At 44.4% G+C, this 14,822-nt stretch overlaps 1 long non-coding RNA gene across 1 annotated transcript; it reads left to right on the top strand.

Annotated features, from left to right (window-relative positions):
• Positions 1-9,854: 9,854 nt before the first annotated feature.
• On the top strand, positions 9,855-14,721 carry LOC134439767 (uncharacterized). Its single transcript, XR_010032845.1, has 3 exons — positions 9,855-9,926; positions 12,326-12,397; positions 14,301-14,721. It is a non-coding gene; the product is annotated as an uncharacterized LOC134439767 (long non-coding RNA).
• Positions 14,722-14,822: the final 101 nt, after the last annotated feature.

The raw sequence follows: 14,822 nt of genomic DNA, 5'->3' as shown, positions 1-14,822 counted from the left end.
TCCAGTCGATGAGCTTTGTTGTCAAGGTAGGTCAGCACATCCTGGCTTCAGAAAGGTAAAGGTATGTTGTACATTTCTAAATCTACTCATGATCAGCTGTGGATTAATGGGTGGGCTAACTGGGCTCAGGCAGGCACACGGCCACAGGTTGCAAGGAGTGCTCACTTGGGTTATTAGTAGTGCCTTGAAGGACCAAACTAATCCTTGATTGTAACCCTGCGTCAAGTTGAGGACCACGACTTAACTTGCAAAGGTATCACAACTCAACGCAGAATGCACTGGTGTGAAATACATTTACATGATGCCAGTCTGAACCACTACCCTAACCCTAAAGGACCACTTCAGCCAATTTCAATATGCTGTTGTATTGCTCACGCTACCCTTGGCTTGTCAGTACCCGGTGATGCTGCATTTTATTTTTTTTCTCAGCCCTTTCCGAGATCTGAGATATTATAATGGGGGAAGCTTTTGTTTACATTTAAAAAATTCATAGGCCTACTCCAAATATTTTCCCAAAAGGTATCACTGTTTGCTAGTTGTTTGCTGATGTTGCATACCCTTTTGGATGTTTTTGGGGAAAAACAACACAAACACCTGCCCAACACAAAAACAAACACTCAAGTAGTAGCACACTCAAGTAGTGACAAGTCCAGGGTAGTGTGAGCATCCTCAACCCTAATTCTAACCCTAACCCTAAACCGTGTTTTAAAGGCAGACACTGTGGAGGGCAAAAAGCACAAAAGACTGCAAAAGGCCAAATTAGATCCTCCCATCCCCAAGCCTTTGCCCATGGGCTTTTCCCATGGGGCTTCACTAGCTTACCAAGACCCATTCATGGTTTGTGGCTATCACGTGACCATTCTGAACTGACACCATTTGTACTGTATATCAGGTTTTAAAAAAAACCTAATATACTGTACATAAAATGCTTTAAGGTCCATAATAAGCTAGTCGCCCACCCCCCACCCTATTTTTTTTCAATAACACTCGAATACTCATGAGGGAAAAAAACTTTCAAAGTGTCAAGTGGTGCTTGAAAGAAGTTTTGTTTCTCAGCTTCATCCGTTTTGGGAGGACGTAAGTAGAAGAAGCTACGTAGGAGTTGTATTTCTGTATACCTCAAAGGGTTATGTGTTATTCAAAATTTAGTCCACTAAAACCAGACGGCGAGAGACGAGAATCAGCAGACAGTTGGATGGTGTCAAGGACGATAACTCGGAGACTTGCTATTCTGGGAGTGTTTTCAATGCTGTTTCATTTTTGCCACCTTCCTTTTATTCCCCATTTTCTCCAGACTGTTGAGGAAAAGAAAAAAACATAGGCCTATTTTCTTTCAAAGTAGCGAGAAAAATAATTATAGCTTGTTCTGCTCACCAAACGTGTCTCTCATGTCTACATCCCTCCCCCCATCTCCCTGTTGTCGTCACAAGTGTGTATGTGTGTGTGGTGTGTGTGTCGTCAGTAAGCGAAAGAGAAAGAGAGAGAGAGAGAGAGAGAGAGAGAGAGAGAGAGAGAGAGAGAGAGAGAGAGAAATTCTGTGTGTATCGTCATTCCTTGAGACTCTCAGCTCTGTCTTAAGACTGACCTTGTTGATGTCTCTGGGGGGTAATTAAGCATATTTTCTCATCACAGATGCAGGATAGGACAGGATAGGGCCAGCCTACCAAACACACACACATCTACTCAACATATACTTCAGATTTTATTTTTAACTCACTAAAGATCCTGTGTCATGATCCTGTGTCATGCATCCACTTGCTGGTAATTAAGTATCTTTTCCCCATCAGATGAGATGTGGTGCGAGACTGGACAGGACAGGAGCGGCCTAACAAACACACCATTCAGCAGTGCACACATATTAGGCAGTATTTTTAACTCGCCAAAGATTCTATCATGACGCTTCTTAATGGTTGATGATGTATCTTCATCTCATGGCACTTCTTAATGCTTTCACTTACGATGTTTTGAAATCCGTGGACACCTCTGCAACGCACACCTCAGGATGTATGATACTCGATGCTTTCAACCCACACATCAGGCAGCAGTTTAACTTGCTAATGATTTGGTTCTCGTGACACTTCTTTATGCTTTCACTTCATTATGCCATGGTACCATGAGAAGCACTATACAAAACTGATGTATTCTTGTTTATTTATTATTTTCACTGGTAATTAAAGCATCTTTTCCCTTCTGAGGAGATGCAGGATAGGAGAGGGCCTGAAAAACACAAGGCCTGGGTCCTGCCGTGGCCAACCAGTAGGGCACTCGCCTGCCATGCGGCTGACCCGGGTTCGATTCCCGGCCCGGGTCCTTTGCTGGCCCCTCCCCGTCTCTCTCCCAATTCGCTTCCTGTCCACCTCTCACACTGTCCAATCAAATAAAGTAAAAAAAGACCAACATTTTTTTTTTTTAAGAAAAAACATGACAAACACAAAACACAAAACACACACACCACACACACCTCAAGCAGCACTGCAGATGATTCTGTGTTATGACACTCCAGTGATATTTCATACAGTATTGCTGGGCTTTAGTGCACCCCTTCTGCTGTGTTATCCTGAAGTCTCTGTCCTAAAGTGAAGTGTCGGAGGAGCATAATTATGGTGCATGTGTCTTGATGACAGTTTTCATCTGAATGTGATGTGGAAAACACATCCAATTATCGAGTTTCTCAATACTGCAAACACGTGAAAAGCTGCACATTCTGCTGTATTCTTTGTTGTTTTGTACTTTTGCACAGCCTATGGAAGCATGCACGCTAGGGTGCATCAAATGCCCCCTATGAAAAAATATTGCCTTGGCCCTATAGTAAAAATGTTCTACACCCAGTAAAAACACACTGTGTAAAATATTTTGAAATTTGGATGAAGTCTACTGGGCCACCAGCCCCATGAAAATATAAAGCAGGGAAGCTTTTCATATATGTTTCATATACACATGACAAATAAAATAAATATCTTGTATATATAGGCCTATATGGTGGTATGAAAGCCAAATATAGGGGGGGGGGGTTGCGTGAGTGCGCGTGCACGCCAGGCTCTGTCCCACATTGTCCCTCCGAAGCATAGTTCTAGGCCAACCCCTTGCCCCCCCTTGGACTTAATAGCTGGTGGTCACCCTACCGCTCGGTCGCTTTAGGGTTAAACTGCTCCTAATTAGCGGAGCGCGAGTTGGCTGAACAGTCACAGCTGTCCTCAGCGCAGCCGATGTGTGTGCGCGCGGCAAAACTCAAACGCAGGTGCCTTTACGTAGGTTCAGGTTGCCTCAGTTGGTTTTGGAAAGACGCGCTGAGTCGCACACAAAAGCTTGCTGTGCTTGACTTCAATAATTTGGAAATACTGTGTACTAACGTGACGCTGGGAACTTGGAGAGGGAGCTGGTAAGCACTTGTGGTTTTAATTTACTTCGTGGTAGAAAGCGCATTTGTGTTGGACAGTTTTCTTCCTTTGTTTCCCACTCTTTGTAACTTTGTAATGTTAATGGCCGGGCACAAGTTGGCGTGATGCCTTTATTCACACATAATTCACAAAGGTTAGAACTTGAAAACAAAACCGAACCAGTAGGTTTGTGTAGCCCAGCCCCCTGGGCGTCAACACATAGCTTCTGGTTCACCTGGAAAGGCCCATAGACCATTGGAAGCATTATGTTTGGGAATGAACGTACATGTATTTTTTTTGTAGGTGGACAAAATAATTTGACCTAACAAAAAAGAACCTCGTTATCAACATATTAAGCCTAAATGCCATAATGGCCTACTCCATGTTTGCCTACTTTATCGATGCAATTTTATTTAACTGTTATTCTAACAGTTAGCAGTGTGTCATTGGTTTACTGGTAGTCCAGTTATTGAAAATTAGGCATATTAGAACCATGTTGTTTGAGATTCAAAGTAATGTTTTTATAAATGGACAAAATATTATCATAAATAATATATAATAAACCAATAAAAAAACACCCTCTTGCATGATGCCACCGACCTCAGCTCTAGTGCACGAGTAGGCTATACGCACAACCCAAACAGGCCCGTTTCTAGGATTTTGGGGCCCCTAGGCAAAGGGGTTGTCGGGGGCCCTAGGGAACGGGGACGGGGGAGCCTGACAGGGCAGAGACCGCGCCAGAATTTCTGTTTCGGATGGGCCAGATCATTTTTGGATGGCACTTCAGTCATGGTCACATAGCCTACCATTACAACATAATGTCACAATCCATGTAAACCTTATGGAACAAACAGGAATTTGCCTCATACCTAGACAGTGTTGTTTAGGCTATGCAGGGCACATGCATGAAGGGCAACGAAGGCATAACGAGCAAGCACGCACCAGCATTTCCTGTGAGGAAATGCAATCTAGTTATTATGATAACTTATCCCTACAGTTCATTTTATGAAACTTCATGAATAAGACCTGGGCAAATACAGCCCATTCAATTCAATAGGCTCACACTTTCTCATGTAGGCTAATTGAATGTCCTGTTGTTTACTGTAACCTGGCCTATCTCACATGAGAGTAGGCCTGGCTATGCTGCCGTGCAATACTAGAACGCAGTAACTCAAAATGGTCGAAAAAAAATTTATATCGGAAATCGGTTCTAAACTACCTCATTTGTCTTGTGTCCAAAAATGGTGGTCCAACACCGTCCCGTTTTGGAGAAAACTCATTTTGAAAGTGCAAAAATGACCCAAAAAAGGTTAAACAAAAACGCAGTAAGTCGGCGAGTTACTGCTGCACGTTCCAATGGGACTGGTTTGGGAGTAGACAGTAATACAAGCTAAGAACGCAGTAACTCCTGCAGTAACTCCTGCAGTAACTCCATTTTGTGGCAGTAATACCAGCCAAGAACGCAGTAACTCTGTTTTTTGTGGCAAAAAGACACATAAATGTTGTTTTTTTGGTTTTTTTTTGTGTGCATTAAATTTCTATCCTAAACAAGCATTACCAGGAAGTGTCACCACCAATTTACCGACAACACAGTTGTCGCGCCATATGGAAAACTTTGAAGCCTTTTTTCTCAGTTTGCCGTTTTCAGAGTTACTGCGTTCTAAGATTGTAGGGCAGTATGGCCCAATCAGGTTTTTTGGCCCTACTACCAAAATCATGATCTGCCAATCACAAATAAAGAATTAGGTCAAATCTTTCCAACCACTTTTAAAATCTAACCGAGAGTGCACTATTTCCGCAAAAAGAACTATTGACTCATAAAACAGTACAGTCCAGAAATCTAAGGCTGAGAAACTAATGAACAGGCACAGTGGGCTGGATATGATATTGGTAAGCATTCTGTAACCATGGCAAGGGGGGTCTGCCCAAGACGATAGTTTTTAAAAAATAAAAACGCTCTCAAATTGTGGGTTTTAAGCAGACAACCTCCCTGCTACTACTCAGTCACTTTTCTACCACGCTGCGTTTCGTATTGCATCCACCACGCACTTGAAAATAATACAATCCAAACACAACACAAAAAGTTGTGTTGTAATAGCCTTCCGCTTACAGCAACAATTCACATTTAATGCATTAAACAATAGGCTAACTGCACATCACCTCATCGCAGTCATCATTCCAGAAGGGGTGTGTTCTGGACCAGGTAATAGAAATGAAATCAAACGTGGCCACGAATAGCCTACTGTAGCGACCAAGAATAACCACCTGCGTTAGGCCTACTCCATGGTTTCAATTACAGGCTTCCAGTGCCCTTACCTTGCGTTGTCTTGCCCGCAGAATGTATCCCAACCTCTCACTGTAACCACACGTTTCCACAATTATAGTCCCAAGTTCCAGCTTGTAGTCCACATAATAGCAAGAAAGGGACTATTGTGCTACAATTTAGCTATCCCACTCAGCTCACTTGTGTTGACTCATGTTATCCGAAATATTGGTCATATGCATGCACATTGTTCATTCGTTTCTTCTTGCATTTGTCAACATCCAAAACAGTTCCGTGTCGAGAAACGGCGCGTTAGTGAACAATCTCTTGACATTTGCCCAGTGCTTGTTACAGCACTTCACAGACTGATAATACACTGTAAATGAAGCATCTCGCCGTCTACTGTGCGATGTCAACTGGCCTGGGACAGTTTGGTTGCAGTACAGAGAGTAATGCTGTCTTCGAGAGTAACTCTTATTATAAAAGCAACTGTCTGGAGCCAAATAAATAAAATGTAAACTGGCGTCTGTGCAACGTTCACGGAGAGAGATTATGTTGCTTCATTTTCAGTTTGTATTTGCGCTGGATTTGACGCTTTCCCTGATGCCAACCAACTGGAAGGGGGGCCCCCTCCAGCTGGGGGTACTTTGACTAAACTGTCGTTGCGCCTTATCTTTCGGCACTTGACTTGACGCTGTCGCTGATGCAAACCAATTGGAAGGGGGGGCCCCCTCGAGCAGGGGGTATTAGGGAGGCGCTGTTGCTTCCCTCGCAGCAGAGCCGTTCATACAGATGACAGCTTGTCTTATTATAAAGCTGTTTAAAATCTTAATTGCTGTTGAATACATAACCTGTCGTCCTTGGGGGCCCCTCCTAGTCGGGGGCCCTAGGTAACTGCCTACGTTGCTTACCTTAACACAACGGGCCTGTGAACCCAAATCCCGTCCATCCGGGCCGACACGGTGTGAAACTAGTGAGTCCTGGCACAGGTGGCATTTCGTTTCAAATGGTTTCAAATTGCTTTTTTTGTACTGCAGGGTAGCCTGGACCTTACGTTCTCTGTATGAGGTGTGTAGTCAAAAGATTGTGTGCCAGCAGTGCGGAAACGTGAGGATAGGTCTACGTCCATACAACCATTCATTATGAGCGCTGCTGTCATTTCACCTGGTTGACCTCATATTTTCAGATGTGTCCTATTATCTCTAGAAGGCGGTTTGCTGGTCTGTCTGAAATGCTTTCTTAAACTTGTAATTCCCTCCTGTGTCCACAAGACGGCAATGCATAGGCGGACGCATCTTTGTCCGCCTGTCGGACTTGTTTTGTCTTGTAGTGACGTGGGGCTTATTGACCATTAAGCCGCATGCGATGTGGCTCGGGAGTTTTTACTTGGTGTAGGCTACGCGCAGTAGCGCGGAAAGTGTCTGTATTGCAGGTGATGTAGTGACGTAGGCCTATCTCTCTCCGTGTGGGTGTGTGAATGTTTAAATGCAGTGTATTTAATTCTTTTATTTTGTGTTTTATATGTTTAAAGGTTTCTGGTCTGCTGTTACTCCATCTGTTACCACTACTTCAAGACAACTACTTCAAAACATCAACGTCAGTGACCTCAATAAAAAAGACAAGACGAGTGGAATCCTATGTCTGTGTGCAGTCCTCTTTCAAGTGTGGAAACCCAGTGCTGACATAGACTTGACCGTGAGAAACTCCTACAGTGAATAACCGCCAGAGTGGAAAACCAATGCACTACTGGAAACTGCCGAGTGCCAATGCATCACTGCTGCACCAGTGAGCCGCAGTGGACCACCATCTAAAGAGTGCATCACGCCGTTGACCCGTGTACAGCCTTCTGCTGCCAGTGACCAAGACTCAAAGACTCTACTCACACCAGAAGAAGAAGAAAAAAACAAGCTCGAAGGAAAAAAAGGACAAAAAAGCTTCCACCTCCCAGAAAAAAGGGTTCAGATGAAGGTTCTGCCTCCCACTTCATATCCTCTCTTGACATTTAGGATCCTTTTAGCTGTTCTCCATGTCTAGATACTGTCCTGATCAGCTGCCTTGGACTGCTGAAGTGTCTTTCGTCCAATAGATCTTGGACTGCTGCTACTGTGGGTGGAGGAGTTCTGGACTTGGACTGTGCGTTGTCCTGGACTGCAATTGGGTGTTGTGCCTTCAGTCGACTTTGAGTATGAGTACTGCAGTGAACGTTTTCCTCTGCATTAGTGACACTGTCTCTTGCTTGTAACGCAGGGTCTTGTACTGGCTTTGTTGACCACTGAAGGAACTGTGCACTGTTGTGCTTTCAAATAGGTCTTCGGGACTGGCCTGATGATGTCTGCAATGTTCAGAGAGAACCTGGATCACCAATCTCAGTAGAGTAGAGTAGAGCAGAGTAGAGTATATTAGAGTAGAGTTGTAGAGGCTTGGCTTAGGTTAGTGGTTCTGGTGTTACAGGTGCTTTGGGCGGCGGAGGCATTGTCATGCGCAGGGCCTGTCCTGATGCCTGGCTGGAGGTTCCCGCGGTGCGGTCCAGTCCACGGTTCCTTCTGCTACCTTGAGGTGGGTGGCCAACCGGGTCAGTGGAATGCCTTGCTGCGCAGGTGGGAGGTGGTCTCGCTGTGTGGAGAAGGGCGTTCACTGCAGTGCTTGTCCGGACTCAGCTGGGGGCAAGGCACCCGGTTGCAGTCTGGGGTGGCGTGTGGGCCAGCTCCGGGACTCCACTGCCAACAGTGGCAGTGGTCCAAGAACCGTTGGGCGAAGGGTGCTTCGGCCATCTGGGAAGGCTCTTTGGGGCAGTTGCATGGACATGGAAACCGGCTGAGGGATTCCTGAGTGTCGGGAGGGGAATGGGGGCAGTGCCACACCAGGCCTCCAGGGGAGATGGGACTACCAGGACCTCCCAGACCCACAGACAGGGTTAGCTGCCGCAGCGTGTGCGTGTAAACCGGATCTCAGAAGGGAGGTGGGACTGCCATGATCTCCTGGATGCACAGAAGAGAGGGTGGGTACACAACATACCGTAAGACCCTTTGTTTACACGTATATTGATATTTTTGGAACACATTCGTCTCTTTTTTGCACATGAACAGCGCTTCAATTCCCTAAAATAGTTTTTCAGAGTTTTAGTGGAGATTTCTAAGGTACACCTGTCAGTAGGGTGTGTTTCATTTGATCGACATACAATATACAATATTTGCTTTTAAAAATATCTGCATATGTACGTGTAATCAAGACCTGAAACATGTGAAAAGCACACACACACTTAAAACCAGCCCGAATGCTGGACTAATGCATAAGAAATAAAGTCTGCAACACCAGGGCTTTCATCGATCTTTTATTATTGTGATGGCCCTTAATCAGACCTAATATGAAATTAAGCCTTGGTGCTGTGGCATTATTGGATTGTATTTATTTCAATACTGTACAACATCTTCCTGTGGAAATCTGACTTGTCACTGATGGAACAAACTAATTTGCCATCTATTTTTTCTAATACCATTCTAGTACCTGTACCTCTTGATACCATTTAGTGTTTCATACCATCGTCAGTCCTTCTTGTGTGATGCCATCTGCAGCACACTGTTCATTGTGTGTGTGTCTGTGTCTGTCTCTGTGAGTTCAGGGCTTCGTCAGGAATGTAGGTGACACTGGACCACTGGAAACAGGCGAATGACCAGGCCCTGCAGTTAGTATACACGCACACATTCGTACACACACACACACTGAGTAAGCAGGGACTGATGAGTTGCACTGTACACACGTACAGTATATACACACCCACACAGCTTTTAATGCTCCAGAGAAATGTATAATCCATTCATAAATCATATCCTTGATAAAGTTTATGTATCTGTTTTTTCTGTATCTTTCCCTTTGCTGTATATTTTCACTGTTTATTTAACTTGTAATGCAACAAGCGTAGGATATTGTTATACCTGTCATATGTCATAATATTGTGTCAGCATTGTGCAAGAGCCTTAGCTACATCGCAGAATGCACAAAAATATTTAATAGAAGTGGACTTTTTTTTTTTTTACTTAAAACATGTATTAATAATGCTCATGTGTGTGGTTGGGGGGGGGGGGTGATCTGGAATAGACAGAGTTAGAGATAGACCGATGTTAGCAATATTTTAGAGTCTCTTGGTGAAGAGATTTTCTTTCTAACTGACTTTGGAGATTTTTCTGTTGTCCAATTAATCCCCATCTCGCCCCCAGGCTGATCAAGGGCCTAAACGCGCACAGGGAGCCAAAGGGGTCAAAGGAGAAGAGGGACCCGCAGGACAACAGGTAGGGATGGCCATTTTGTTTGTTTTCAATTGGCACGTTCGTGATGGTGTATGGCGCATTCTGCGCGAATCTGTGCAGCTCACAAAATAAGAAATTTTGAATACATTGTCCCTCATTTATCAAACGTAGAAACCTTCGTCGTACGATGAGATCTGCGCTCATTTCTGCGATGCTCACGTGAGATTTACTAAACATGTGTACCTCTCCAATCCCATCGTAAGAGCGAGCGGCTGTTGATAAATCCAGCGTCTGAAAACCATCGTAATTACGCCTTCTCTACAACGGCGGGAAGGAGACCGCACCCCTGAGTTTGCGACATGGAGAGACGCAAACCGGCTAAAACATCTACGTTTGTGGTTGATTGACAGCTTGAAATTAGGCTTTACGCGAGGTAGACAACAAAATAACACGTGTAAATAGGCCTAATCAACAGCAGTAGTCAACAGTGTTTCGGTTCTCAATATGGAAGGGGTAGGCCAAGAGATTGATTTCCAAATAGTTGCAGCACAATGAAATGTATAGTTCATACAATGAAATGTTTGATTGACTACAGTAGGCTACACATAATGATGATATTTGTATATCTATATTATTATATTGTATTTTTTGTATTTTTTATTTATTGTATTTTGTATTTATTGAGTTTTACATGTCCAGTGCGCTGTCCCTCTCGTGCTCATTTGCGCCCTGCTTCTCTCCTGCGATCCAGTTGTTTGTAGTTGATATCCCTTTTGTCACCTAAATAGACGACTATAAAGTGTTATCGGACACACGCGTCAGGTGTGTATTCGGATATTCGTGCGAAACGGCGAAACTCTACCGGGAAATTTTGTAGGCTATGTATTGATTGATGTGCGCCTGAACTCCCAGCTGTTAAAAAGAACGTCGGCCCTCTTTGATCCCATGACTGAAGGCACATTCCAATATGCGGCTGTATATTGCACAATTATTCACACATCACGTCAAATTACAAATTAGATGTCTCTTGCAGTTCTTCTTGGCCTATGCCAAATTAACGCAGCACTCCCAGGAAGGGGGCACCAATTCAAACAGGTAGAAGTTGGCTTATAGCCAAAATAGACAATGTAAAAACATTTTGTAATTATGTAGGCTACATATTTATGATAATCAGTTGTTCAAGTTGGTGTTGGTGATCATAGTCATCCCAAGTCCAACTTGAAAACGGCGTACACCGTCTGAGAGCGTAGGAAAGATGAAATCCTACGACTGATGAGATTTGATAAATGCCAACTGGTTGTAGAAAAAGAACGTACGCACGACGTGCGCATGATTCTCGTCGTACGCTGCTTTGATAAATGAGGGCCAATACATTGTGATTACGCAGTGCACATGTGAATTGCACAGATTTGCGTAGCATGCACCATCACAAATGGGCCCAGTGGGTGCGCTCCAATATGCGACCTTGCGTCCTCCACTTGTGCTTGTGGCCTCGTCCCACCCCCTCCTCTGTGGAGAAAAGAATAAAGTTTCCCCGCTGTCAGCCTAGCCACAACAATTTTTGGGGGACTACTCTTCATTCACCATCCACTTTGCAAATGAGAAAATGACTTTACAATTGAGCTTTTGCGAAATATTGAAATATAATACTGTTGTCAGTGATGTCATCATGACATTACTTCCTAGTACGAGGTCACAAGCACAAATGAAAGACGCAAGGTTGCATATTGGAACGCGCCCCGTGAACTGGAGGCAGCCATTTTGTTTGTCAGTGAAGTATGAGCAAGAAGAGTATGGACCAACCATAGAGGTAGAAAATAACACTAGAGAGGACCCCGCCCCCCCTTTTTACGGCAATCTGTAGCGGCCATTATCTGTAGGTAGATCAGAGAAATGGAAATTAGTAAAGTCAAGTTTATTGTCAATTTCTTTACATGCACTGGTCATACAAAGAATTTGAAATTGCGTTTCTTGCATTCCATTGCAAATTAATGGAGAAGGACGCTCACCTCTGTCAAAAATGGCTTAATCATGTGAATATGTCCATCAACATACTATACAAGGACAATAGTTGAAGTGTGTTAATAACTATGTTCATAAAATATATTATTTGATTTTTAAATGTATTTTATCGATTCGTATGATTTAAGTAGATATTTAGCCTGACATTTCAAATCTGGTCTTTGATTAAAGTGTTACTTCATATTTACACAGTTTTAGTTAATTTCTTGACAGGGGTGGGCGTGTTCTCCATTGACTTGCATTGCCTGAAAGTACCTACACTACCTACGGAAGTTGGGAAGCTCCAGCTGCCATTTCCCAGTGCTGTCGCAAATTGCTGTGTCCTCTCTAGTGTTATTTTCTACCTCTATCGGACCAACTCAAGGCAATAGGACTAAGAACAATTGGTGATGAGGTGGTGTGTGTGTGCGTGCTTAAAGGGTATCCAAGGAGGGCCAGAGAAGAGGGGAAACTGTGGATTTCCAGGCGCTTGAGGACCCAGTGGACAAAAGGTGAGCTAGAATAACCCCTCACCCCCCATACATGCAATACAATGTAATGAAGACTCAATTTGGGACCCTTCTCTCCCTGGGCCCATGGCTGACCCCCTGTTGACTTCCCTGAGAAAACCAGCAATTTCAACACAGAACCAATGTCTCAATCTACGCACTTGTCAGTGCACTGACAGTAGGGTGACCACCTGCTAATAAGTCCAAGGGGTTTGCTTCTGAGGGACAATGTGGTACAGACCCTGGCGTGCACGTGCACTCACGTGCCAATGCCTCAAACGCTGTACACGCACGCGCTACGCGGGATGGGTGGTCACCCTAACTGACAATCAGTGCACAGTGCACTGAGGTCTTCAGTGCATAGTGTCGTGGAAAAATTTGAGCACTATGCACTGTGCCCTGGAAGTGAAGGCTGAGCATGGCATTAGCTCGCCAAAATATCAGTTGGCTACTGTTTTCAATGCCAATGTCAATGTCGCCCCAAAGGGCAACAATCACACATACAGTACAATACTTGGGTTGGCATGAAAAGGTTGGTGTCTCAGAAACATTATTCACAGAATTAGGAGACTGTCGACCAAAGTCTTCTAATGAACTGAACGCCACGTTTCCTCCGTGTCATTGTCGTTTAGTGCGTGCAGTGTCCATCATTCAAGCATGCGTTTTTCCGCCATTGTTAGGGGATCATCCGGGCACTTTCAGTGCACTGGCTCAACCGAAATTTTCAGCGTGAGCGCCCTAGGCACTGAAATGCAATGCCCGAAGTGCACAAGTGTGTGGATTGAGACTAGGGGTCTCTGCACAAACACTGTCATCTACTAAAAAAAAGTCTGATCTCTGCCCTAGAAAACAAGGGGTTTTCCAACAAGTACTTTGGCAAGAGGGGTCAAATACGTATTCCCTCAATGAAATACAAAGAAGACAAATTAATTTAAATGTATTCTTTGAAGTTATTTTCCAGACTTTCTTTTTGACATTCTGTCCATCTGTTTTGGAATACATCTACGATTAAAGTTATAGACTGATCATGTCTTCATCAGTGTACAAACCAACACCACCAGAAAGGGATCAAATACTTATAAGTGTCACTGTATAAGGGGGGCCCACGGGAAGTCAGATTTTTGTTTCACACAAGCATGTTGATAATATATAAAGGGGGTCTATTAGAGCTGGTTGAACATGGGGAATTTTGTGCTCCACCCCTGTACATAAGCATACAGTACATGTACCTTCAGACAAGAATTTCCTTTAATGTCATTAAGCTGGATTTCGGTAGCAGTGTACCAACCTGCTTTCACCCTTGAAATGTAAAAAAAAGTAAGCACAAGGAGTTCTTTTTTCCGAGAGTAGAGTAGAGCATTTGTTTCAGGGTTGCTGCCTGTGCTCACCTGCACACTGATGTAGGGCTTTCAGGCCGACCAGAACGGAGCCGGTGCCGGTGCCTGCACCAGTTACGTTTGGCACTAAAGTGCTCATCGGTGAACCTCCCGTGTTCATTGTTCTCTGAACAATTTCCGCATATGACTGTTACCCGGATGAACTTGCTGATGGCCACGCTGTCGTCACGGTTCGCGGAGGAAAACCTAGTATTTTGCGGTTCGCATTGTGAACCAACTTTCCGGTTCGCAAACGCTAATATCTGTGGCGTGTACACGACGACTGGTTCGCGAGTAGGTGCGGGAACGGGCTCCAGCACGGTTCTCAGTCGACCTGAACGCGTTAATGGAGGCAGAACCCTGAAACGTCTACTACTCAGCTCTCAAAAAAAAACTCCTTGTGCTTGACCTTATTGTCTTTCAGTGTGTGAATCTGCTCTCACCTAAATATCCAGACCGCAACAGTATCCTCACTTCCTCACTTGTATTTACATTGAAGCTAATACTCCACTCTGAACACTTTGTTTTAGATGTTCTACACTGGAGCTGGAATGAACCCTGTCAGATCCTTCGCTCCTGCTATGTTCAAGGGGAACTCCATGAACCACTGGGTAAGAAAAATATATACAAATTATGCATAAAAAAACATGCTCATAGTCTCGCATTGTTTGTAAACTACTTTCAATTCAGATATAATAGATGTAATAGTGTTACATTGTTTTAGTCTTTTACAGAATGCGCAATGCACTGCATGTATTTCTTAGCTGCATGTAACTATAATATGGTTTCTGTTCTTCCCTCCTCGTGCCTGCGCCCGTCGGTCCGTGTGTCCGTCCAGCTGGCTGTGCGTGCATCTGTCTCTGCGTCCGTGCCTACGTCTGGCCGGCAGTGCGTCCGTCCGTGCGTCAGTCGGTCTGTGCGTCCGTCTGTGCTTCCGTCTGTGCCTACGTGCCAACGTTTGGCCGGACGTGCTTCCGTCTGTGCTTCCATCTGTCCGACCGTGCGTCCGTCTGTGCCCGCGTCTGTGCCACCGTCTGGCCGGCTGTGCGCCC

Source organism: Engraulis encrasicolus, chromosome 23, assembly GCF_034702125.1.
Source record: "Engraulis encrasicolus isolate BLACKSEA-1 chromosome 23, IST_EnEncr_1.0, whole genome shotgun sequence".
Taxonomy (NCBI): domain Eukaryota; kingdom Metazoa; phylum Chordata; class Actinopteri; order Clupeiformes; family Engraulidae; genus Engraulis; species Engraulis encrasicolus.
This window is presented reverse-complemented; position numbering and strand designations above follow the sequence as displayed.